The following is a 24,397-nucleotide window of genomic DNA, read 5'->3' as shown; positions in this document are numbered from 1 at the left end:
ACACGACCTCAACACGCCCCCCACACGGCCTCCACATGACCATGTGGTCTCCACACGGGCAGAACTTGGAAGAACTTAGTTTTCACATGCCTGTAATACTCTAGAAGCTCTAGACTTCATTTAAGCTTCGTTTTTACTCCAAATCACGTCCTATCAATCAAAACAAGCAAAGAACAGATCTCTGAACAGAATATAATGGAAGTATGACATTATAATGAAATATGGTACGATAAGCATACATTATATGAATAAAGTACAAGTAGATGTGCGTCAAAGTATGTATAAAAGTATATAATCTACGCACATCATTGTGTTAGTTAGAGCCCTAGAGCCAATCATATGATGATTGTTGTATGGACTCGATGTATCATATTTCAATATACTTATAAAGACATTTCTTTATGGTTATTATACTTACTTGTATTAGTGTCAAATAACTAAGTATAATAGCATCCTTGAGTAGAAGATTCTTATCTATATCAATCGATTAGTTGAATTGATAGTGAGATGATATAGAGAACACTACTCTTAATCATTCCTAGTCAAGTATTAACATTCAGGGACAATGTTAATGCGATGAGACTAGCATGTAGGTCAACTTGATGACTTGATCTCACAAGTCATGGATATAGAGATATCAAGTTGACACATGGATATGCATTGGAGAATGTATACTGAATGACTCGCCATGAGAAAGTATCATGGATCGTTATATGAGTGTCATATACTTTCTCATGTGACTATTAGTATGACTATCAGTCCTTGGACATGAAGTCACCATGGTTCCCTACATAAGGAGTTGTATACTTTGGCTTTGTCAAACGTCACCCGTAACTGAGTGGACTATAAAGGCGATTACTGGGTATGTAACAAATTATGCGGAGGGATGTGAGTGATGTAGATGGGATCTATCCCTCCTATATGACGGGATTGACATCATGATTCTTGATAGAGTGAGAACACTAAGTGCATGGACATGTCCAAATGAGTCAATATGAGATATTAAGCTCATTTGTTTAGAGTGAGTGTACTTGTAGTTCAAGATATAGATTGATTAGAGGATGACACGGTCTATGACTCAATTGATCAATCTAGATGTTAAGGATAGAAGGACATTGTCACATATTGTGAGAGTCACAATTAGTAGTCACAAAGGTGATGTTGGATCTCAACATTCTTGTAACTTGGGTAGTAATGATGTGTTGCTAGATATCGCTCATTACTTATGTTTCTAAATGAGTTTAGGAGCATTGCCAACGTTACAAGAACCTATAGGGTCACACACAAAGGGCAATTAGATGGGGATTAGGTTCATATGATGGACCAAGAGGATTAGGTTCATATGATGAACCAAATTGGATTAAGAGTAATCCAAATTAAACTAATTAAGTTGGACTCAATTCGATTCATGTGTCAAATGAGTCTAATTTAGACTTGGATTCATTGAGTCAATTTAATTCAATGAATAGAGATTCATTAAATTTAATTAACTTGAATCAAATGTTAGATTTGATCAACCATGGGAGACAAGAGGTTAAGTTTGACTTGACTTGAGAAGGAAGATGAAGGGTCAAGTTTGACTTGACCAAATGCCACATCATTTGTGACTTGGCATGGGGCCGGCCAATGATGATGTTCCACATCATCAAGGCTACATCAAGTGTGTGCCACCTCATGAGGAAGACCAAGAGCCATGACTCTTGGTGTTCCATGAGTGGTCGACCACTTAAAAGGGGAATAAGTGCAAGTGTGTGCTAACTTTAATTCTCTCTTCTTCTTCCCCTCTACTCCTCTCTCCCTCTCCTCCATTGTCATGACAATCCAAGAGTGCTAGCACACTCTAAGTGGTTTTTCTTCATCTCTTGTCTGTGTGGATACGTGTAGAGGAGTGTACGCTTGACACTCTATGAGATCCGGCTATCGTTTGGACGAGTGGGATAAGCGAAGGGCATCGCTACAAAGGTATAACTTCTATCATGTAGATCTAGTGTAGATCTAGGAGAAAACTATGTATATGTAAATTTTTATCTTCGCACGGATCCGTGACAAGAACTTCGAGGTTTTGCGCAACCCAAAAAGTGATTTTTGCGGCTCGAAAATTCTAACACATGGATCACATCAAAACTACCACTGGGTCTAACAAGGGTCCTAACACATACATAATATAGGTATATCAAGAATACATGATCCATCTATCACCTATATCTGTATGAAAGATCCAACAGGTATCTACCAACAATATATAAAATATGTAACAACACCTATACACATGTATACACTAGCATATGCATAATTAGCATGATAACTCATATAGTGCATACCATACATTTGTGTATGCTACTATATTTAAATAATCTTAATACAAATTTCTATCGTACACACCATATACATGTGTACCCTACAGAATAGGAATATCAAATAATGAGACTGTATAGACAATAAAGAGATCATCACAAAGATCAAGCATATAAATATCAAACACAGATAAAATATGAATGAAGTTAAGATAAAGCAACTTAATCCATCTAATAATCTATGTATGAAGTTCAATGAACTATAGAGGTTAAGGAAGAAGTACCTGTCTTTATCTGTCGATCGTTCCAACTGCTTTCACATTGAGATGCTCATTTCGAATCAAAGTCCTGTAGTAATAACCAACTCTCACAATCAACCAATCGTTCAATCCATGTCTTAAATCAACTATACCTCATGAATCGATTAACCCCTTAATGATCAACTCATCCACTAATCCACCATTAATTGAAAAACTAATCATTATTGGATTAGATTTAACAAATGAGATTTGTTACCCAAATCAAACATCCAACTTCCTTCCTCTATGGCGGCAACTCGCTGTGGCTAGTGGGAGCACCTATCCGGACTAGCTGTTGGTGGAGCTACAGTGGCAGGAGCAAAATTGTAGTGTATAGGAGTCTGGTGACCTCCTGCTTGTGGTCGGAACAGCTCCAGCGAAGTAGTGGTGCAGGGAGATTGCTACGATTGGTCTTCTCGATCGGCAAGAGGATGGACGGCCTGAAGACCACCATAACCACTACTACCATTGTCCACTTCCCATGCTCGTGTAGGCTACGATGTAGATGGCTGGCGATATAGCCGCCTGATCAGAGATGTCTGTGGTAGAGGGAAAGAAGGGGTGATCGAGACTCTTACTCGGCCGGTGACTATAGTGTCGCTAATCCAAGCTCGCGTAAAGGAAGGCTGTGATGGATTGAAGCTAGGGCATGGCTTAGCCAGTCGAAGGGTGGAGAAGGCGGTAGCAGAGATTGACGACAATTGCAACGTAGGGCGTCATCGTCTCAGGGTTGGTGGTTGGCTGCAGTGATCAGGGCTCATCGACGTCGGAGCTTGATGGTCAACGACGATGAGCAATCGGGAGAGGGCGGCGCGAGATCGGGGATGAGAAAGAGGCAGCGATGCGTTCGAGTAAATAGTAGATGAAGAGATTAAATAAAACCTACGTCTTTATATTAGTACTTAGGTTAATTAATCCCAACATTATGTTCGATCAAATCAATTAACTCCCAACTAAATAGATATTTTCAAACCGACTTTCTTTAAGTTTAATAGATTCATCCCTTTAAACGTGTTATACGAATTCCGTTAAAATCCTAAAAATTTCTAAAAACTCTTTTAAAAATCTAATAAAATTATTTCTTCAATAATACTTAGTATTTAATTACCAAATCTTATATTAAATTTTATCATACAATTTGATGACCTGGCACTATCTAATTAATTCACTAGACATACTTTGTCGTTTGACTTATTCATGATTAGGATCATAATTAGGAAATAATATTTTTATAAAAATAATATGTAAAATTTTCTTTTTAAAATTATAAGAAAAAAAAATTAAAATGGGCCTCTAATCATCATAATCTTAAAAATATTTCTTTTAAAAGAAAAAATTAAAAGAGTGTCCACTGTATTCTAGAGATAGAAGATATTCTTATTTTAGCACGGTTTTTGCTTGTATTATTTACTAAGTATATAAAAATAAATTCAATTAAATTTGTTTTAAAAAATATATATGTAATACTTTTATATTAATTTTTTTATCAACTTATCAACATTATTTGAACTTGATTAAAATCAATTTTAATTCAATTGATATAAAATTATTTTATGTATACTTTTTAAATTAAATTGAATTAATTATAATAAGTGTTTTTTTATGTAAAAAATATGATATTTTATATTTGTAACGAAAATTATATAGTTCCTTAGATGTGAATGATATCTATCAGAACATTCACGTGCTGTATGATCTCGCCGGCGGGACGCTGTCGTTGGAGGCGGCGCAGTGCGGTCAGCTTTAGCTTGCGTGTCGTTAATTTATTTATTGCTGCAAATTCTTGCTAGAATAAATATTTAGTGCAAGGACGTGTCTCCTCATTTCAGTCATTCTGTGATGTAATAAATTAAGGTTGATCATCTGGTTACATTAGTAAAGATTAAAAATTTCAAATAAATTAACCAACAGATTTTTTATTTATTTTTAAAAAAGGATAAAATTGTTGGGTTTTTCAGTTTGGGCGGACGGGAAGGAAAACGGTCTATTATCTGATGTGCTTCTGCGGAGTCAGCAGTCAGAGTCAGACAGAAGGCGAAAGCAACATCTCACTTTTTTGGTTTATATAAAATTGAAATATAATTTATAAATATTTATAAACTGATTTTTAGAATATTAGTCATTGGAATTTTTATTTAGTTTCTTAAATTTTTTATTATTGTACTACACCCATGGGGTTATGTTATTATAAGAAAATAGAGATTCAAAGATAGAAAAATTTACTGTACTACACCCATGGGGTTATGTTATTATAAGAAAATAGAGATTCAAAGATAGAAAAAATTTATCTCTAGAAGTCATTTTTTTTTTATCTCTAAAGAAAATTTAAGATGAAATACTCCGTTTATAAAATTCATTATTGAAAACTCCATTGTAATTCAGGAGATGAATATATTCCGTCTCAAATTTAGAAATGAATTAAAAAATTATTTATAAATCTATTTTTAAATTGATCAAATAAAATTAATTTTAAATACAAATTTTATCTTTAAATTTTATTTTAAATCCGATATTATTTTGTCTCAAATAACATATCAAATATAATTTTAAATGATTTATAAATCCATTAATAATTATATTTATAAATTCATATATAATTTATTTTTAAACTTATTGCTAACTTTTTATTATATTATGTTTATACATTCTTATTTATATATTACATTACACTTGCATCGCACATTTTAAATAAATTAAAAATATTTAAAAAAAATTAATTTTTAATCCAAAAATATCATAAAATTAATATTAATAAATATTCACATCATCCAAATAAATTTCACAATTAATCAAATTGTAAAAAATTGATAAATTTTTAAATCCAATTATATACTTTAATCTTTATTTCATCTATTACAATGCTCATTGGACTAGATCTTTCTAGATACAAATGATTTATATATCACACATTTTGAATCATCTCCTTGAGATTTTATTCTCTTTACCTATGTTTCTTGATAAGTTTTTCTTCTTTTTTCTTATTTTTTTATGACATTGGGTTCTAATTTGTTTTAGCTTTTAATAATTTCTTTCTCCATCTTCTTCCATATATTATATTTTATTTAATAAAAATAAATTAGTAATTCTGTAATAAATTTATCTTTGATTTATAAAAATCTAAAACCGATTTTAAATTTGTTTCAAAAAACTATTTCTGAAGCACGTTTTCACGTAGTGTGTGACATTACTTCTTATCGCAAAAGTAGGTACACCATTAATCGCTACAATATGTGTCATTATTATTTTTAGTTAGTACTAGGTATCTGGCTTATGTCGACTAATCCTTAGAGTAATCGGTTCAGTCTTATGAAAATTTATCACCGGCTATCAGGGAAAATCGAAAAGCGTTTACCACAGATGACCCATCAACCCACCATTCTTAGGTCAACCGTTAATTAAAAAATTCATCCATTAATTTATCAAAGTTGGGACTCAATCCTTAGATGTCTAGAAAACTAATCAAAAGATGCTCTGCCGCTGCACCAATGCCCCGGGGCCATTATTTCTAGTTGATACTATTAGAGTAGGTGCACTGCAAAGACAATTGTTGGCTAGAAATTTATTAACTCTGTAAATAAACAACCTTTATTTTAATATAATTCAATTTACTTTGACATTTACTTTATTTTTATACTCATGCTAGATGCATAGATAAAGTCCTTTAATATACTATAGTGAGATGTGATGGTACATATGATGATCATCATGAAATACATCAATATTCACTTATATTCTAAATATATTCATAATAAATTGAGTCACTTAATAAATTAATAAGAATAAAAGGTCGATCAAGATAGAGACTAGCATTTGTGATAGTGTACCACATTTCATTGGTAAGGACATAGAGATGTTCAAACATATAGATGAGTGATCATATTATGAGTTCATCGAAAATCCCTCACATGAACTTTCCAAGTGGTTATCATTCATCGAGTGAATAAGTCTTTGGTTGTGATTATATACTAGTAGTCCTTATGACCCAAGACAACATTGAGACTCTATATGCTAGGGCTACACTTTGACTCATTTACCGACTCCATTAAGGTCATCAGGTGGTGAGATTGAGTGTAGTAACAAAACATATAGTGTAATTACCCCGTGGTAGTTTTGATGTGATCAACCAAGTCGAAAGTTAGATCCTGTTGTCTTTTGATGTCTTATGTCTAAATGTGCAGGAACTTAGGAGTATAGAAAGTCTAGCGAAAGATGCAGTTAGTGAGAAGGACGGTATAGAAGAGAGTCGATGGGCTCAGTGCGTCAATGGGATGAGTTGCTGCGGAAGAGTACGCCGGCAGATGAGAAGCGCGCAGTGTTTTCGAGGGTGGAGAAGCTGGAGCGAAATATTGCTCGAGAATGTCGGAAAATAGATTCGGGTGAGCCCCATTCTGAATGGCCGAGATCACCCAAGTGACGGAGCCAAAGTGGAAGCCCGGACAGAAAGTCAACCTTGAGTTGCCTCTAGTCCGAGCACCTGGAGCTATTCCGGGCGTCCGAAGTCTGTGCACCTAGAGCTACTCCGGGCGCTCGGACTAGTTTGGTGACATTCAGGGTGCCTCTACCTCTTCGGCATTTTGGATTAAATAGCAAGGGTCTGGGCACCCAGAGCTGGATAAAATTTTATCCTGCACCCGTTGCATAGCTCGTTTACAAGAAGATAAGATTTGCCACATTTGGGGGAGCCCAAAGAGGGTTTGGGTGCCCGGACCGTTGCACATAAGCAAATGGTCATTTTCAACCAGTGGGCTATAAATAGAGCCTTGGTCTTCTCCTTTTCGAACAACACACTCTATACTTCGAAATCTTTTCTGTCTTTCATTTCTGAGTGTTAATTTCATGTCGAGGCTTCTCTGCCTCCGACGTTTTGTTCGAAAATGAAATCTTAATAGTGAGCTTATCTTCCTTGGGGTAACAATTCTCTGATTGCCAACCAAGTAAAAATTCATTTGTCTTGTATTTGTTTTATTCCATTATATTTTGTTTAAAGTGTGTAATTGATAAATCCCGATTGTTTGAGAAAGGTGTTTGCTATTTTTATATTGTGCAGGGCAATTCACCCCACTCTTGTCAGCTGCAAGGGACTTACAATTGGTATCATAGTCCAACCACTTCAAAAGGATTAACTGCTAAATAAAGCACAAAAGACGATGGCCGAAACTGTTGGTTGCTATGCGGAATATCATACCGGTTCCCCTGTACAAAAATTTTGTACAAGTCCTGAACCTATACTAACAACGTATTGTGTTTTTTAGAAATTAAATTAGAAATCACAAATGGAACTTAATATTATCAATTCCAAATTTAACTTATCTGTTCTTAGTGGTTTAGACTTGGATTGCAAACGATGCTTAACATTATTGATCCAAATCCACCCATGTTATAAATTTAATTAAATATTAATTTCTAAAATTAGCTTCCAGGACTGCATGGCGAGGTACTAGGCCTTCCTGGGTATGGGATCATCCACCACCGCCTAGACAAAGCCTTTTAAAGAAATTTAATATTTAATTTCCTTATATAACCCTAGGTTTAACCAAATAGAACAATCGAATCACAAATTCGAAAAACAAAAAACACAAACTCGAATCACAAATTCGAAACATAGAATCATATGCCTCTTGTGTTTGGTATTTCAAAATCTATACAAAGAAAACTAGTATGATGCGGAATAAAATTACTAGTTATACCTTTCTTTGTAAGCAACAACCTCTTGATCTTCTACCGTATTCCTCTTCTTATCTCGGACGTCGTGTGAGCGACGATCTACCGAGACGAGAACCACCCAAGTTACCTTCTTCTCCAAGCAAGTTTCGGCCACCACAAGAACTCCAAGAGAAGATGAGGTTCGACCACCACCAAGCTCCAAGGGATGCTAAGAAACAAGACCTCCTATCTCTCCTTCTTCCTTAAGCAAGATCCGGCCACCAACCAAGCTCCTTGAGATGAAGATGCCACCGGCTAAGGAAGAAGACTAGGAGAGGGAGAGGAAGACAAGGGGCCGACCACCAACCAAGAAATAGAAGAGAGGAATACTAGAACATAAGTTATGAGGTAAGACACCTCTACCCTCTCTTTTATATTCCTTATTCTTGGCAAATAAGGAAAGTTTTATAAAAACTTTCTTATTCTCTTAGCCAATGAAAGGAAAATTTAATTAATATTTCCTTTCTTGTTTCTATATGGCGGCCACCTCATGATCCTCCATCCAAGGAAAGTTTTAAACAAAAATTAAAACTTTCTAATTTATTTCCGGAAATTTTTAAATAAAAATTTTTCTTTTAAAAAATTTCCTTCATGGTTGGTTATAAAAGGAAACTTTTATAAATTAAAATCCCTCTATTAAAACATGTGGATGATTTCCAAAAAGGAAAGTTATCTTTAAAATTAAAATATTTCTCTCAATCTACAAATAAGGAAAGATATCAAATCTTTTCTTAATCTTTTGTAGAAACTATAAAAGGAAAGATTTAATTTTAAAACTTTCTTTTAAATCATGAGGATGGTTATAAAGGAAAGTTTTATCAAAAATTAAAATCTTCCTTTCAACTACAAATAAGGAAAGATTTCAAACCTTTCACTTAATCTTTTGTAGAAAGCTATAAAAGAAAAGATTTAAATTTTAAATTCTCTTTTAAAATCATGGAATCCACATAAGAAAAATTTTAAAAAATAAAATCCTTTTAATTTTATTGTGGCCACCTAAGGTTGGACTCAAGCTAGGGTTGGCCACACTTCATCCCATCCAAGCCATGTCTTGGTCGACCCTTGCTTGGGCTCCAAGTTTGGCTTGGTCGGCCACATAAGGATGGGTAAGAAGGTGGGTATGGGTGGGTATAATACTTTATAAATAAGAGGCTACGATAGGGACGGAGAGGAAGAATTGATTTTGGTCTCCCGATGAAATTAAGCTTCCCGTGTTCGCCTCGAACACCCAATTTAATTTCATCAATAATAATTCATACCACTAAAGAATTATTATTGAACTACTGCACCAATCCTAAATTATATTTTGGGCTCCTTCTTATTATGAGTGTATTAGTCTCCCTGTGTTTAAGATATAAAATGTCCACTAATTAAATGAGTTACTGACAACTCACTTAATTAATATCTAGCTCCAAGAGTAGTACCACTCAACTTCATTATCATGTCAGACTAAGTCCACCTGCAGGGTTTACATGACAATCCTTATGAGCTTCTCTTGGGGACATCATCAACCTAGATAACTAGGACACAGTTTCCTTCTATAATCAACAACACGCATTATAAATAATATCATTTCCTAACTTATTGAGCCTTTTGATTTATCGAACTAAATCTCACCCATTGATAAGTCAAAGAAATAAATACTAGATATATGTGTTTATTATTATATCAGGATTAAGAGCATACACTTCCATAATAATAAAGGTCTTGTTCTTTTATTCAGTCAGTATAAAAAGAACTTAACTTAAATGGTCATGCTCAATACACTCAGAGTGTACTAGTGTAATTTTATAGTTAAGATAAACTAATATCAAATTATAGTACGACTATTCCAATGGTTTGTTCCTTTCCATCTTAGTCGTGAGCTACTGTTTGTAATTTATAAGGAATTGATAACATGATCTCCTGTGTGTGACACCATACACCATGTTATCTATAATATAAATTAATTGAACAACTACACTTAGCATATAAATGTAGACATTTGACCAATATGATTCTTTATTTCAAAATAAAATGTTTACAAAATGCTAGGCTTTTAGTATACACTCTAACAATCTCCCACTTATACTAAAAGACTATAATGTCATAAAAGCTGCCATACATATGATTTCCATTCCTTCAACATGTCGATTGAAAGCTTTCGCCGGAAGGGCCTTAGTGAAAGGATCTACCAGGTTATCCGCTGATGCAATATTGGTGACAACAACTTCTCCTCGCTTGACGATATCTCGTATTAGGTGGTACTTACGCTCTATGTATTTACTTGCCTTATGGGCTCTTGGTTCCTTCGAGTTTGCTACTGCACCGCTATTATCACTTGTGATGATTTTGGACAAACCAGGAATCACATCTAAGTCCACTAGGAAGTTCCTGAGCCACACAGCTTCTTTGGCTGCCTCAGAGGCCGCCACATACTCAGCTTCCATGGTTGAGTCAGAAACACATTTCTGTTTAACACTCCTCCATGCAATGGCTCCACCTCCTAAAGTAAACACATAGCCTGATGTAGACTTACTATTGTCCCTATCTGATTGGAAGTCAGAATTCGGGTATCCCACAGGGAGCAAATCATCTGCTTGGTAAACTAGCATATAATCTCTAGTCTTTCTCAGGTACTTTAATATATGCTTTACAGCAGTTCAATGTCCTTGTCCAGGGTTACTTTGATATCTGCTAACCATGCCCATGACAAAATAGATATCCGGTCTCGTGCACAACATAGCATACATTAGGCTTCCTACAGCCGAAGCATAAGGAACTGCCTTCATGTCCTCTATCTCTTTTGATGTCATCGGAGACATCTTTTTAGATAAAGCTACTCCATGTCTAAAAGGTAGAAAACCTTTCTTGGAGTCTTGCATGCTAAAACGAGTAAGGATTGTATCAATATATGAACCTTGGGACAAGCATATCATCCTTTTCTTGCGATCCCTTATTATTTTGATCCCAAGAATATGTGTGCATTCTCCTAAGTCCTTTATATCGAATTGTTTGGACAACCATACCCTTACTTCCAACAACACCTTGATATTGTTTCCAACTAATAAAATGTCATCTACATATAGTACAAGAAATATCACCACGTTTCCATCACACTTTTTGTATACACAAGACTCATCCGGACACTGAATAAATCCATATGACTGGATTATTTCATTAAACCGGATGTTCCAAGACCTTGAATCTTGCTTTAGTCCATAAATGGACCGATTTAGCTTGTACACTAGATGCTCTTTGCCTTTTTCAATGAACCCCTCTGGTTGCTTCATATGGATGTTCTCTTCAAGACTTCCGTTAAGAAAAGCTGTCTTGACATCCATTTGCCAAACCTTATAATCCATATGAGCGACAATAGATAAGAGTATCTGGATAGACTTAAGCATGGCTACTGGCGAAAAAGTTTCCTTATAATCGATTCCCTCTTTCTGAGTGTACCCTTTCGCAACAAGCCTTTATTTGAAGGTTTCCACCTTCCCATCTGTCCCTCTTTTCCTTTTGTAGATCCACTTGCATCCAATGGCTTTTACACCATTTAGTGGTTCCACAAGCTTCCAGACTTTATTAGAATACATATATTCTATTTCAGAGTTCATTACCTTTTGCCAAGATATTGCATCTTTATCTTGGAGTGCTTTGTCATATATCCGGGGATCAGATTCATGTTTACCAGGGATCAAGTCCGAAGACTCTCCCAAAAACATGAATCTTTCAGGTTACTTCACAACCCTCCCACTACGACGAGACACTGTCTGTGATTGTGTATTATTTGTGATACGTATTGCAGTTTTTTGTGATATTTCATCTTGTACTGTTGGTACTAAGTTAGGCGTGTCCACTCTTATTTCTTCTAGAACAATTTTACTCATGTGCTTGTGGTCCATTATATAATCTTCCTCTAAAAATCGAGCATTGGTGATAACAATGATCTTCTGATTTTTAGGATTATAAAATAAACCACCTTTCGTTCCCTTAGGATATCCTACAAACAGACAAACTTCTGTACGTGATTCCAACTTGTCAATATCTCCCTTCAGCACATGTGCTGGACTACCCCATATCTGAATATGGCTCAGACTAGTCTTACGCCCATTCCACAATTCTATGAGAGTAAAGGGTACTGATTTAGAAGGTACCATATTCAGAATGTACACTGCTGTTTCCAGAGCATATCCCCAAAATGAATTTGGTAATTCAGAATAACTCATCATTGATCTAACCATTTTCATAAGAATTCTATTCCTTCGTTCTACCACACCGTTCTGTTAGGATGTACCAGGTGCAGACAATTGGGATTGAATCCCAACCTCTGATAAGTAATTCCTAAACTCTCCAAAGAGGTATTCGCCACCACGATCAGACTATAGTGTCTTGATACTTTTACCATGATATTTCTCCACATCAGCCTTGTATTCTTTGAACTTATCAAATCATTCAGACTTACGACGCATCAAGTAAATTTATTCGTATCTCAAATAATCATCTATAAAAGAGACAAAATATTCGTAACCACATCTTGCCTGGATAGACATAGGACCACACAAATCAGAATGAACCAGTTCTAACACATCTTTGGCTTTATACCCCTTGGCCTTAAAAGGTCTCTTGGTCATTTTACCTTCCAAACAAGATTTGCAAGTTGGAAAGTTTTCTAACACTAATTGTAAAATACCGAACCAGATAATAATTAAATAAGAAGATTTAATGGATGAAAAACCTTAACGGAATTTTTAGGAATCTATAGAAATTTTCTGAGATTTAATCGGAGTTCGTATGACGTATTTAGAGGGGATGCATTTATAGGCTCGAGGGAAGTCTGTTTGGAATACCCAAAGATGAGAGTCGATTGAGGAATAAACTTAGGTTTGGATTTACCGAAACCTAAGTTCTAAATATAACTACCTTCTTCCCTAAGTTCTCGACGCCGAACCCTTTACCCGTGCCCTAAGCCTTCCTCTGTCGCCGACTTCTCTCGATCTCCCCTCCCTCTCGCGGCGCCAAAAGCTTTCTCCACCTCATCTCAACGCCGAGCCTCGCGATTCCCCTCACCAAACCGCGCCCCTGTCCTCAACATGAGATCGCATCGGCGTTACTCGTCCCGGCATTGACGGAGCCTTCTTCCTTCTTCTCCGTGCGAGTTCCGGCAAACACAGCCACCTCAGCAACCGATTGTGTCGGCGTTGCTCATCCCGGCGCCGGTTGAGACCTAGGTTGGGGAGTGGACTCTTCCAACGGTTGCTTTTTCCTCCCGTGCCTTGATATCGAGACACCACCGTCGCTCTTGTAAGGTTGGATCTGCCATCTGAACCCTAGACCCAATCTGCTGTCACTATACCTCTGCACATCGCGGCTCCGCTCACTGGATTCTGGTGCCTCTTCCTTGCCGGCACAGATTGGTTATCGATCCTTAGGGTGGAACAAACATCATACATAGAATTAGATTGAGGTATGATTCGTGTTTGATTTGTAGCAATTTAATTTTCAGTTTTGTATCAGAAGATAGGGATTTGATGCATGGCAGGCCATCATAGCTTCAATCAGTCCTGTTTGCCAACGATCCACAACTCTATCGATCCGATTTTGGTAGTAAACCCCTCCGGCCGTGTTCCACCAACAGACACCTTGGATTTGGGTGAGTTTTTTTGAAATAAGCCATGGTGGTAAACCCTAATTTAATTAGGTTAGGGTAAGATGATGGTAGATTGATTCTTGATTTGGTGTAAATCTGAATTGGTTAGGGATAATTGATCTAGAGGATTGTTGGAATTGATATAAGTTAGCTTAACTAAATTTGATTATGGAATGCTTAATCAATGTAGTTGTGATTGTTTATGAAATGTGTTGGTCAATTGGTAATGAATTAAGTGATTCATGATGATTATGAAGTTGTTTGTCTTCATGGATTAAACGATTTGTCATTTGATTATGGTGCTAGGTTTGGTTATTTATGGGTTACTTAACATGAACGTGAATTGGAAGATGCAACAACCGGTTTTGATTGAGGATTATTGGTTTTTGTTGGATGATATGATTAAACTTAAATTTATCAATTGGATGAATTAAGTATGTTGGATTTATGTGAATTGACTTGTTAGTAAATGGTTTGCTATATGAATCAATTAAAGAGTTGACAAGGTTGGGTTAAATCTAATTTAACCAATGGATTTGGGTGAATTGAGATTCCTAGTGGAATTAGGGTTTTTTTTCCCTAATTAAGTTGGATTGGATTTTGGGGTTTAGCTAGTTGTTGTATATGTGATTAGCTAAACCATATATCATATTATTTGCAGGATGTTGATTTGAGATGAGCGTATCGATGTGAGATTATTTATCACGATTGACAGATAAAGGCGGGTATTTCTTACTTTGTCTCTTTAGTTCTTTGAACTTGGTGCATGAGCTATTTTTGGATAAGGACCATTTTACCTTGACTCCACTCTTATTTTCTTACGCTTAATACTTCCACTCAAACCTTTGAGTTATTCATTTGTATATTCATACAGTCTCTTGTTGTCATCTATGATATTTAGCAGATACTGGATACCATGTTTGCATGTTTTGATTGTTGTTTAGTTTTGTTCTGTGTTGAGCATGTTGGCTTCATGTAGCATACCTGATTCTTGTTTATATATATATATAGATGACGACGGCGATGACAGATGATCCTAACCTTCGTTCCAAGCGTAGGGATTCCTGTACAGAGTTTTGCCATCGCTCATGACCCGAAACGGCCCGAGCTCCTCCACACTTGCAGTTGGTGGTAGCTGGAGTTGCGAGCAGCAGGGACTCCCTTCGCTATGTAGCTAGTTAGCTACTCAGCATCTGTCCATCCGGTCACTCGAGAGTAGTGGCGGCCTTTGGGTGGTACAGTTGTCATTGATCCGACCTCTCGACCATACAGGGGTCATGGTGCAGAGAGGTGGGCGGGGTGACCATCCGTGCATATGCTGTTATTATACTTGCTTTGGCTATTGTTGTTTGCATATGCTGTTGTTGCTTACTCATGTTGTTGTTGCTAGCTTATGCTACTGTTGCTGACTTATGCTGATATGCTTATATATGTTGAGATATATATATGTCTGTTGTGGGTGTTTAGACTGACTTACCTATTAGAAGTTTGTATATACCTTACATATTTCCTCTGTACTTATGAGCAGTACTGTACCAGAGTAGTTCTACTCCTGATCTTCTATTACCTAGCCTAGGATATGGTTTCAGGTATGAGCATTGATTATGGTTTTATTCTGTATCTGCTACTTCCCTTATGAGACTGTATACCTTTTTACATTCTCTATTTGTTTATTTTATGTTCATGCACTATCTTTCCTTACTCGCTGAGTTCCAATACTCACCATCCTGTAAAATGGTTTTCTTTCACCAGGTAGCAGTAGATGATTCATGGATGCTTGGAGAGATGCCAGCTGCTAGTCCTGGGTCCTGCGTTATATCAGTTTTATTTCCGCTTTATTTGTATTTTTAGTATATAGTGGTTTTAGTATTATATGAATTGGTCTGTGTTTGGTGTTTGATTCGTAGTGTTTTGCTTTCGAGATCTTGTGGTGGTGCAAGCCTAATTAGCTAGTAAACCTTAGTTGTGGATTGTTCGTACTATTTTATGTTTTCCGTTGTGCATGTTTCCAACCATGTGGGCTGTTATTAACTACGTGGTTATTTTCATTTTGTCCAGCCGAGTAGGCTGAGTATATTAACTGCGTGGTTGTACTTATATCCAGTCGTGTGGGCTGTTGTATTATGTTATATGTTTGTGTGTATGTATTTATTGCTTCATATTGTCACCCGTACAAGGGAGATGTTGCCGGATTTTTGTCTGACAGGAACTCCTCTGGGGCGTGACACTAATGAACCCAAGAGTCCATCAGCTATGAGCCTTTGAATCCTACTCAAGTTAATATGATCAAGCCTTAGATGTCAATGATATGTTTGGTTTATTTCCGAAGGTTCCTTTCTCTTATTAGAATTAGAAGATGTGTTATTAATTTTCATTTGTTGCTTTATGGGAGTTATTGGATTTAGAGTATACAAATTGTTTACTAATGTACCAGAACAGATAATAACCCTATTATTCTTGATAACTACTTTGTCATCAAAAGAAACAGAATATCCATCCACAAATAATTTAGAAACTGAGATTAAATTCTTTCTAAAAGTTGGTACATAAAGACAATTTTGTAAAACCAAACTTCTATTCCTATCAAATGATAAGTAGACATCTCCCACTGCAATAGTTGTCACCTTTGTAGCATTGTCCATGTAGACAATTATCTCTCCTTCATATAGTCGACGGGTTTCCTGAAATCATGCAATGTATTACAGACATGATCAGTGGCTCCTGTATCTACACACCAGGTGCTGGTAGATAACACCGCTAAACATGTTTCAACTACTAGAGAATAAGATATACCTTTATTGTTTTGATTCCTACGAGGACAATTTTCCTTCCAATGTCCAGTCTACTTGCAGATGAAGCACTTGCCCTTTGACTTCTTCACTCCAGCTTTAGGTCTAGTACCTAGACATCTCTTCTTTGCTGAGCCAGCATGTTTCTTCTTCTTCTTGCCTTTCAATTTAGAAGTAGAAACATTTTCAGCAAAGTGAATCTGAGAACTATGACAAAATATACCTTCTACTGCCTATAGTTCTGTTAGAAGTTCCGCCAACGTATACTCCCTTTTGTTCATGTTATAGTTTAGACAGAACTGCTCAAAACTTCTGGGTAGCGTTTGGAGAATAATATCGACCTGGGTTTCCCCATCGATTTCAACTCAAGGATCTGTATTTCGTTCAGATAAGCTATCATCTTGAGGATATGATCCCTTACGGGTGTCCCCTCTGACATGGTGGCTGTCATTAACTTTCTCATTGCCTCTTGCCTAGCAGCCCGATTCTAGTGTCCGAAGAGTTCTTTGAGATTGTTCATTATGTCATAAGCAGTTGGTAAATCTTGATGCTGATGTTGCAGCACATTTGATATTGAAGACAAAATGTAACACCGCGCCTTCTCATATGCTTTTACCCATTTCTTTTGAGCCTCAATCTCCTCTTCACTAGAATCACTATTAGGTACATTAGGGTAGACCTCTAACAGTACAAACTTATAGCCTTCAGTAATTAGGACAATGTCCAAGTTTCTTTTCCAATCTATGTAATTTAGACCAGTAAGTTTGTTCTCTCTCAGTATAATGGTCAGTGGGTTGAAAGTTATCCTAAGAATCACAAAATAAACTTTTGTCAAGACTTTAAATTTAGAATAATATTGATTCCTCATACAATACTATTTAAATTTACAAACACCTCAAAACATCATGAATTTTGCATGTCACGTTAGTATGGACATATACAAATTCAACATTTGTAAGAGGAGGGTTCTACCCATTAATTTTATTATCTTGTCATCCTAACTTTATGACAAATAAAATTAATAGTTGGTATTCCTTTGGTCACACAAATAATAGCAGTGACTCCGTTGGGGAGGATAATATTAAATGTGTCTAAGTGTATACCATTACTTGATACTAAGTCCATTAAATATAATTGTGTCCCTTCAGTTGGAGAAGATCACACACATCCTAAATAATTTCCTATAACCATCCATAAAAGAAATTTGATCTAGTAATCTGCAAACAAACTCATCCGTTGTGGAGGGAGGCACTCAGAGCCAACACGTAAGTTTGTTGCATCACTTACAAACCAGTAATGGAGACCGTGGAATTAATATACTTAATCTCTCTCCCACTTAGTTATTTAAGGTGAGGAATTTTAACCATGCAAGCATACATCATATGCACACACACATTATAGTAAATAAAAACAATAAATATGGAAATCAATTTTCCAACTATTATGGCCTTTTCCATCACTGCCCTCCGTGTGCTGCCAACCCTAGCTGCTGTCATTTTTAGGCACCGCAATCGGGTCTTGTCGCCACATCTATCTTGCTTCTTTTTCCGCTGCACATCTGGTTCATAAATAGTTCCACGCCATGCAAGGATACAATCCACGACAAAAATAGAATTTTACATATATCGATCCTATATTCCACAATGGAATGTACATGTAATCTAGATCGAAACAAAAATGTAAAATCCTAATAACTAATACAGCTCCTGCTGTATTTAATATTACAATCATGCACACACAATAAAATATCCTTGATATGTCCAAGGGTCCAATCACACACAATATCTATAAGTCATAATAGTTGGAGTCTGCAATCACAAAGTTAGCACATCCTACTATTATCCTGCCTAAATTATGTATGACATGTACATAATTAAACTGAAAACTAAACACACAGAGGCAAACCCTAGCTCTGATACCAATTATTGGTTGCTATGAGGAATATCATACCGGTTCTCCTGTACAAAAATTTTGTACAGGTCCTGAACCAATACTAACAACGTATTGTGTTCTTTAGAAATTAAATTAGGAATCGCAAACGAAACTTAACATTATTGATTCCAAATTTAACTTATATGTTCTTAGTGGTTTAGACTTGGATCGCAAACGATGCTTAACATTATTGATCCAAATCCACCCATGTTATAAATTCAATTAAATAATAATTTCTAAAATTAGCTTCCAGGACTGCATGGCGAGTGATCCTGTCTGAGAACCTTGACAAAATGGAAAGCTGGGAGAAAACCTCACCGCTGATGAAGAATAACACATGTGGAATACCGATCCGAGAAACCCAAAGCGGATCTGGGAGAATGAACCCACAGGACGCTCTCCTTGTACTAAGATCCAAAGAAGAAAGGAAGGCTTCAGTGAAAAATGCCAAGATTTGGAACTCCGATGACTTCCTACGCACCAGAGAACCGCCAACATTAACGTCAGTGACGTAAGACCGGGGTGGGAATCTCTGGCTAGACCCTCCGATGCTCAAGTTAGTGATCTCTCTTAGTATGGAAAAGAAATAAGGAAGAAGATGAATACTAACAGAAATTAGGGTTTGTAATGTGGTTGCGAGTGTGAGCATAAGTCTCAGCCTACCTAGCTAACGGAGGAAATTCTCCTTTTTATACCACCTCATATAACCTCCATAGTCATGAAGTGGACTCCAGTTTGTTAGAGTTTGTTATGCAATGACGTAAGCCATGTACTTGCAGGAAATAACTTTTTAAGGAATCTTTTTTTACCCCAGATGTACCTTCTTTGTCGCCTAGTGCCTGTAGAAGAATCTAGAAACATTCTTCCCGCCAAATTAGCTAACCTGTTATACAATCACATACTACAGATATATTTATAAATATTCTCGAAATATTTGTTACCCTGGCCGATATCGACTTATATTTTCTTAAGTATGTTGTCCCGACCGATATTAATTTATATTTCCTTAAGTCTGTTATCCTGGCCGATATTGGCCTATATTTCCTTATGTCTGTTATCCCGGCCGGTATTGACCAATATTTCCTTAAGCATGTTATCCCGGCTGATATTGGCCTATGTTTCCTTAAGCATGTTATCCCGGCCGGTATTGGCCTATATTTCCTTAAGCATGTTATCCCAGTCGATATTGGCTTATACTTCCTTAAGTATGTTACCCCGACCGATATTGGCCTATATTTTCTTAAGCCTGTTATCCCGACCGTTATGGGTCTATATTTTATTAGTCATGTTATCCCGGTCGATATTGACCTATATTTTCTTAAGCCTGTTTCCCGTCCGATATTGGCCTATATTTTATTAGGCATGTTATCCCGACCGATATTGGTCTATATTTCCTTAAGCTTGTTATCCCGGCCAATATTGGCCTATATTTTATTAAGCCTGTTATCTCGGCTAGTATTGGCCTATATTTTCTTAAGCCTATTATCCCGATCGATATTGACCTATATTTTCTTAAGCCTATTATCCCGACCGATATTGACCTATATTTCATTAAGTCTGTTATCCTGACCGATATTGACCTATATTTTCTTAAACCTGTTATCCCGGCCGATATTGGCCTATATTTCATTAAGCCTGTTATCTCGACCGGTATTGGCCTATATTTTCTTAAGCCTGTTACCCCGACCGATATTCATACCTACTTGATTCTGCTATCTTTTTTCCTCTTTTCACCGGGGACCCACTAAACATAACCCATATCACTAGCCTTCCCTCCAAGTATAGTCGAAGGATGTGTAGCCGACTGACTAGACACAGGTCTATTTTTGTTTCTTTACCTATCTTTAATCATGGCTCTACCATGGTCACTGCAATAGACTTGTAATCTTCTTCACAGTAGTCCTTGTGACTTCTGGTACAACAATCCTGTGAACTTAAGTATAGTGATCCCGTGAATCTTTTGACCCTTTAAATATGGTTGTGATCCTCCCTTCCTTCTTCACTTGTCTCAGCTCTCTTCCTCCTTGTTCGTCTTCCCTTACCGAGAGTATGGCTTTAGACCCCCCTTTCTGGGGGCAACTCTTGTTAGATAAGATGAAATCTATAGATGAAGTTGTCCGAGCCTCGGATCCAATTAACTCTCTGCCACAAGAGCTGGGGGTATTTCTGTTGGTCACCCAGTTTCAAGTACGATTGGGGATGGCCTCGGAGAACGAAGTTCACCGAGATATAGAGATTCAAGCTAAAGAAATGCCTGCTTTACATATTCAACAGGCTTCAGAAGTGTTCACGTTAACCGAGGAGGCTCATATAACTAGCATGCTGTCTTCACGATGGCAGCAAGGCTCAGGTTGTCTGTGGGCTAAGGTGGACACTCTGGAAGCAGAGCTCAAAATGCTCAAGCAGGAAGTGGATTGTTTCATGACACGTTTGAGGGGACTTGAACAAGTTTGCACCTCCTTTGTTCATGATACCACTCTTTTTCCCACTTTCTCCCAGGCGTAAAAGAAGGCACTAGCTCTTCTAAACGGGGGGGAGGGGGGCATTCTGTTGGATGACAAATTTTTCATTCTACCCTCATACCAGGTAAAATATTTTCACTTCTTCGACTTGGTCGAGTTTACCTTTAGCTGGGTTGAAGTTTTCTAAGAAGTTTGAGAGCTCATGTTTCAGCGGGCTTCCCTTCGAGTCTAGCCGAAGGAGGTGTTAGTTGACTGATTATACATGAATTTATGTTTAGTTGAGTTACATAGTTTGAGCGATATTATGTGCTTGATCAGGCTTGGCCCATTGAGTATATGCAAAACTCATTTGTTTTTTATTTAGTTGATGACATACTTCGAGTTATATAAGGCTAAATGGCTCAAATGTAATCAATATGTCATGCTCAATCAAACCCTTCCGGGCTTGGTTGATACCAACTTATCTATGGTAGTCACGTTATCCCGACCAATATTAGTCTGTCTATTATAGACATGTTATATTAATTTCTACAATGCTTCACGCATGACTATCTGTTATTATTTCTTACTTTATGTCTTCGACCCTGGCTTTGCCAAACCCAGTCCATCTTCCTTTATTATACCTAGTAAACCACGTCCTTTTTCCAAAATTTCTTCAATTATGATTGGCCTTTCAACGGTAAAGGAATGTTGGAGGCGCACGATGAGGCGCCACCAACCCCTGTATGATTCAATTTGTCGCGTCCATCATAAATGCCCATTTATGGTCATCTGACGTGTGTCTTTTCTTTCCTCTCTGTAACACCAGCGTTGGCATGCTTCTATAATCAATGGTGTCTATTGAAAAAGGTAGCCTGATCTAACGGTGGTGGTATACTCTTTCAACCCTAAACCCTTTATCCTCTTGTCGACTTTGCCCGTTCCTTCTTGCCTTAGTGTTTTTTCCTTTACTGCAATCTTTGATCAATCTTCACACTCATCGTCCTCCAGTGATCTTCTCCCTTAACTCTCAGTAAGTAACCTGTTGGTCTGTTAACCCTTACTTCTATCTATGGCTGAAGAAACGATTGCTCCTTGGTATACTCAAATCTCATCCTCTTTCAACAAGGATGCTCGACTTGTTATTCGTAAGCAATATGAAATTCCTAGGGAATACGACATCATAATTCCTAAATCAGATGAGCATCCTCACCATCCTCCTGCTAACTGTATAACTTTATTTAGGGATCAGTTGATAGGAGGTTTAAGGTTTCTCATCCCTCCTTTTCTGATCGATGTAAGCCAATATTTTGGCATCCCTCTCCAACAGTTTGTGCCTAATGCCTTTCGTTATTTATGTGGTATATACATGTTGTTTCGTACACTTGATATTCCTCCTACTCCTCAAAATATTTTCATATTTTCTTATCCAAAGGTAGCAGAACCAGGTGTTTTTCTTTTCCAATCTCGGACTAAGATGGTCTTTTTTGATGATATGCCTTCTTCTCTTAAAGCCTAGAAATCTCGCTTCTTTTTTGTAAAGTTTCTGGGACCTATCCCTTGGTCCCATGCTTGGAAGTCATCTTTACTTCCTTTGCCTGATATCAAGGAATTTCATCTTCACCCTTCTTTTCCCCTTTATTGTGAAAAGTTGCTGTGTCGCCACCTCTCTATCACTAAATGGCTGCGAAGTGATCTTCTGTATTTGTTTGGTTTAAGCCCAGTCAGATATAAGATACACGGCTCCTTAGGTAAAATTTCGTTTCTTATTCTATCAATTTTTACTAACTAAAATATTTTCTTCCCTTTTGTGTAGTGGTTGGTTTTTATGCTATTTTGATTGATGAAGAACTACGTCTGGAAGAGGCCAAACTTCATGCAAAAGAGCAAGAGCTTCTTGTTACCATTAACCCACCACCTTCAATTGAAGCTTCGGTTCCTCCAGTTGAAGCTTCTAGCTCTCAAGTGGCTCCTGAAGTTCTTGAGATTCTTCCAGCAGGAGTTCCTACTATCACTTTGCCACCTGTTTCTTCATCAGTGGCTATTGCCTCTTCACCAGCCACTTCTCTTTCCGTTGCTGAGCTTACATCCCCTATAAGCTCAGAAAAATCTCTTGCTGAACTTGCTCCTGGCAAACGCCCGGGACACAAACTAACTAGAGTTCCCCCTTCTAAAAGGAGACTCACTCTTCCTGCTGAGGAATCACCCTCAGAAGGTTTTGATCCTGCTGCCCCTTCTTCTATTGAGATTACTCTGGCTGATCTATATCCTTCCCTTCTTTTTTCCTCCTCTCCTTCTAGCAATACTGTCCCTGGTAGTACTTCTTTTACTTTTCCTCTATTTGTTCCAGAATCTGGGTCTTTACCTCCTTCCTACTCTTCTTACTTAGTTTTCGCTCCCCCTTCTATCCCAACTTCCTCTTTCTCTACCACTTCTTCTTCTATCCCTGTTCTTCCTATACTGCTAGGAGGCTCTTTCACCACTGTTTGAGAGGAAATTCGTCCTCTCTTTGGAGAACTTCCCCCTCCCGAGATAATTGATCAATTCTCACATGAGAAAACCAAAGTATGTATGCTATTACTTATTTATTATTTATCCATGGCTGTTTTATGACCCATCCTTATGTTCATAGCGATGGATGGCCAATATGGGTCTAGCTCGCCTATCACATAACTTATATCATGAGAACGAGAAGTTGAAGTGACAAGTTGCTGAGCTATCCTCTACCACTCTTTCGGAAAAGTCTAAGAAACAATATGAAACCTAGCTTGAGAGCCTTCAGTCTCAATTTAAATCGGCCACCGACCTCAATACTGAATTATCTTCCAAATTAGAGAAGCAGCTCGCTGAAACTAACAAGCTGAAATCTGATTACGAGTCCACCTTGGCAGACAAACTCAAAGCTCTACAATTGAAGGATGAGGAAATAACTTCTTTGAACACTTCCTTGAATACAGCTAAAGCAGAGGCTTCCACAAAAGATGTCGAACTGAAGTCTTCTCAAACAACTTTGGTAGAGTATAAAGCTGGTGAAGATAATCACTTTAAAGATCGGGCAACGACTCTAATCAGCTCTACTGAATTCAATAGCCCATTGTAAAATCTATTTTGGTAGCCTATACGGCCGGAGCTGAAGGAGCAGTAACGCAATTGCGAGAAGAAGGCTTCATATCCCGTGATCCTCCTCCTAACTTCTTGAATCGCCGCAAGATGATTGACAACAGGCCTGCTGATCTATTTCCCCAATTATCTATAGAGTAACCTATTTACCCTAATCTTGACTATTGTAAGGTTAACTGCTACTGGTCAT

At 37.2% G+C, this 24,397-nt stretch overlaps 3 long non-coding RNA genes across 3 annotated transcripts in view; all 3 read left to right on the top strand.

The window, feature by feature from the left end:
• The window catches only part of LOC122029468, a 62,095-nt gene extending 57,477 nt beyond the window's left edge, over positions 1-4,618 (top strand). The window contains exon 4 of the long non-coding RNA XR_006125073.1: positions 4,552-4,618. This is a non-coding gene — a long non-coding RNA (uncharacterized LOC122029468). The remainder of the gene's footprint in view (positions 1-4,551) is intronic.
• Positions 4,619-13,177: 8,559 nt separating this feature from the next.
• On the top strand, positions 13,178-14,757 carry LOC122029455. Its single transcript, XR_006125065.1, has 3 exons — positions 13,178-13,742; positions 13,818-13,928; positions 14,587-14,757. It is a non-coding gene; the product is annotated as an uncharacterized LOC122029455 (long non-coding RNA).
• A 397-nt stretch (positions 14,758-15,154) lies between these two features.
• On the top strand, positions 15,155-16,054 carry LOC122029462. Its single transcript, XR_006125067.1, has 2 exons — positions 15,155-15,215; positions 15,678-16,054. It is a non-coding gene; the product is annotated as an uncharacterized LOC122029462 (long non-coding RNA).
• The last annotated feature ends 8,343 nt before the right edge of the window (positions 16,055-24,397 follow it).

This window comes from Zingiber officinale, chromosome 1A (assembly GCF_018446385.1).
Source record: "Zingiber officinale cultivar Zhangliang chromosome 1A, Zo_v1.1, whole genome shotgun sequence".
Classification (NCBI taxonomy): domain Eukaryota; kingdom Viridiplantae; phylum Streptophyta; class Magnoliopsida; order Zingiberales; family Zingiberaceae; genus Zingiber; species Zingiber officinale.
The sequence above is the reverse complement of the archived record's forward strand: the minus strand, read 5'-3'. Positions and strand labels throughout refer to the sequence as shown.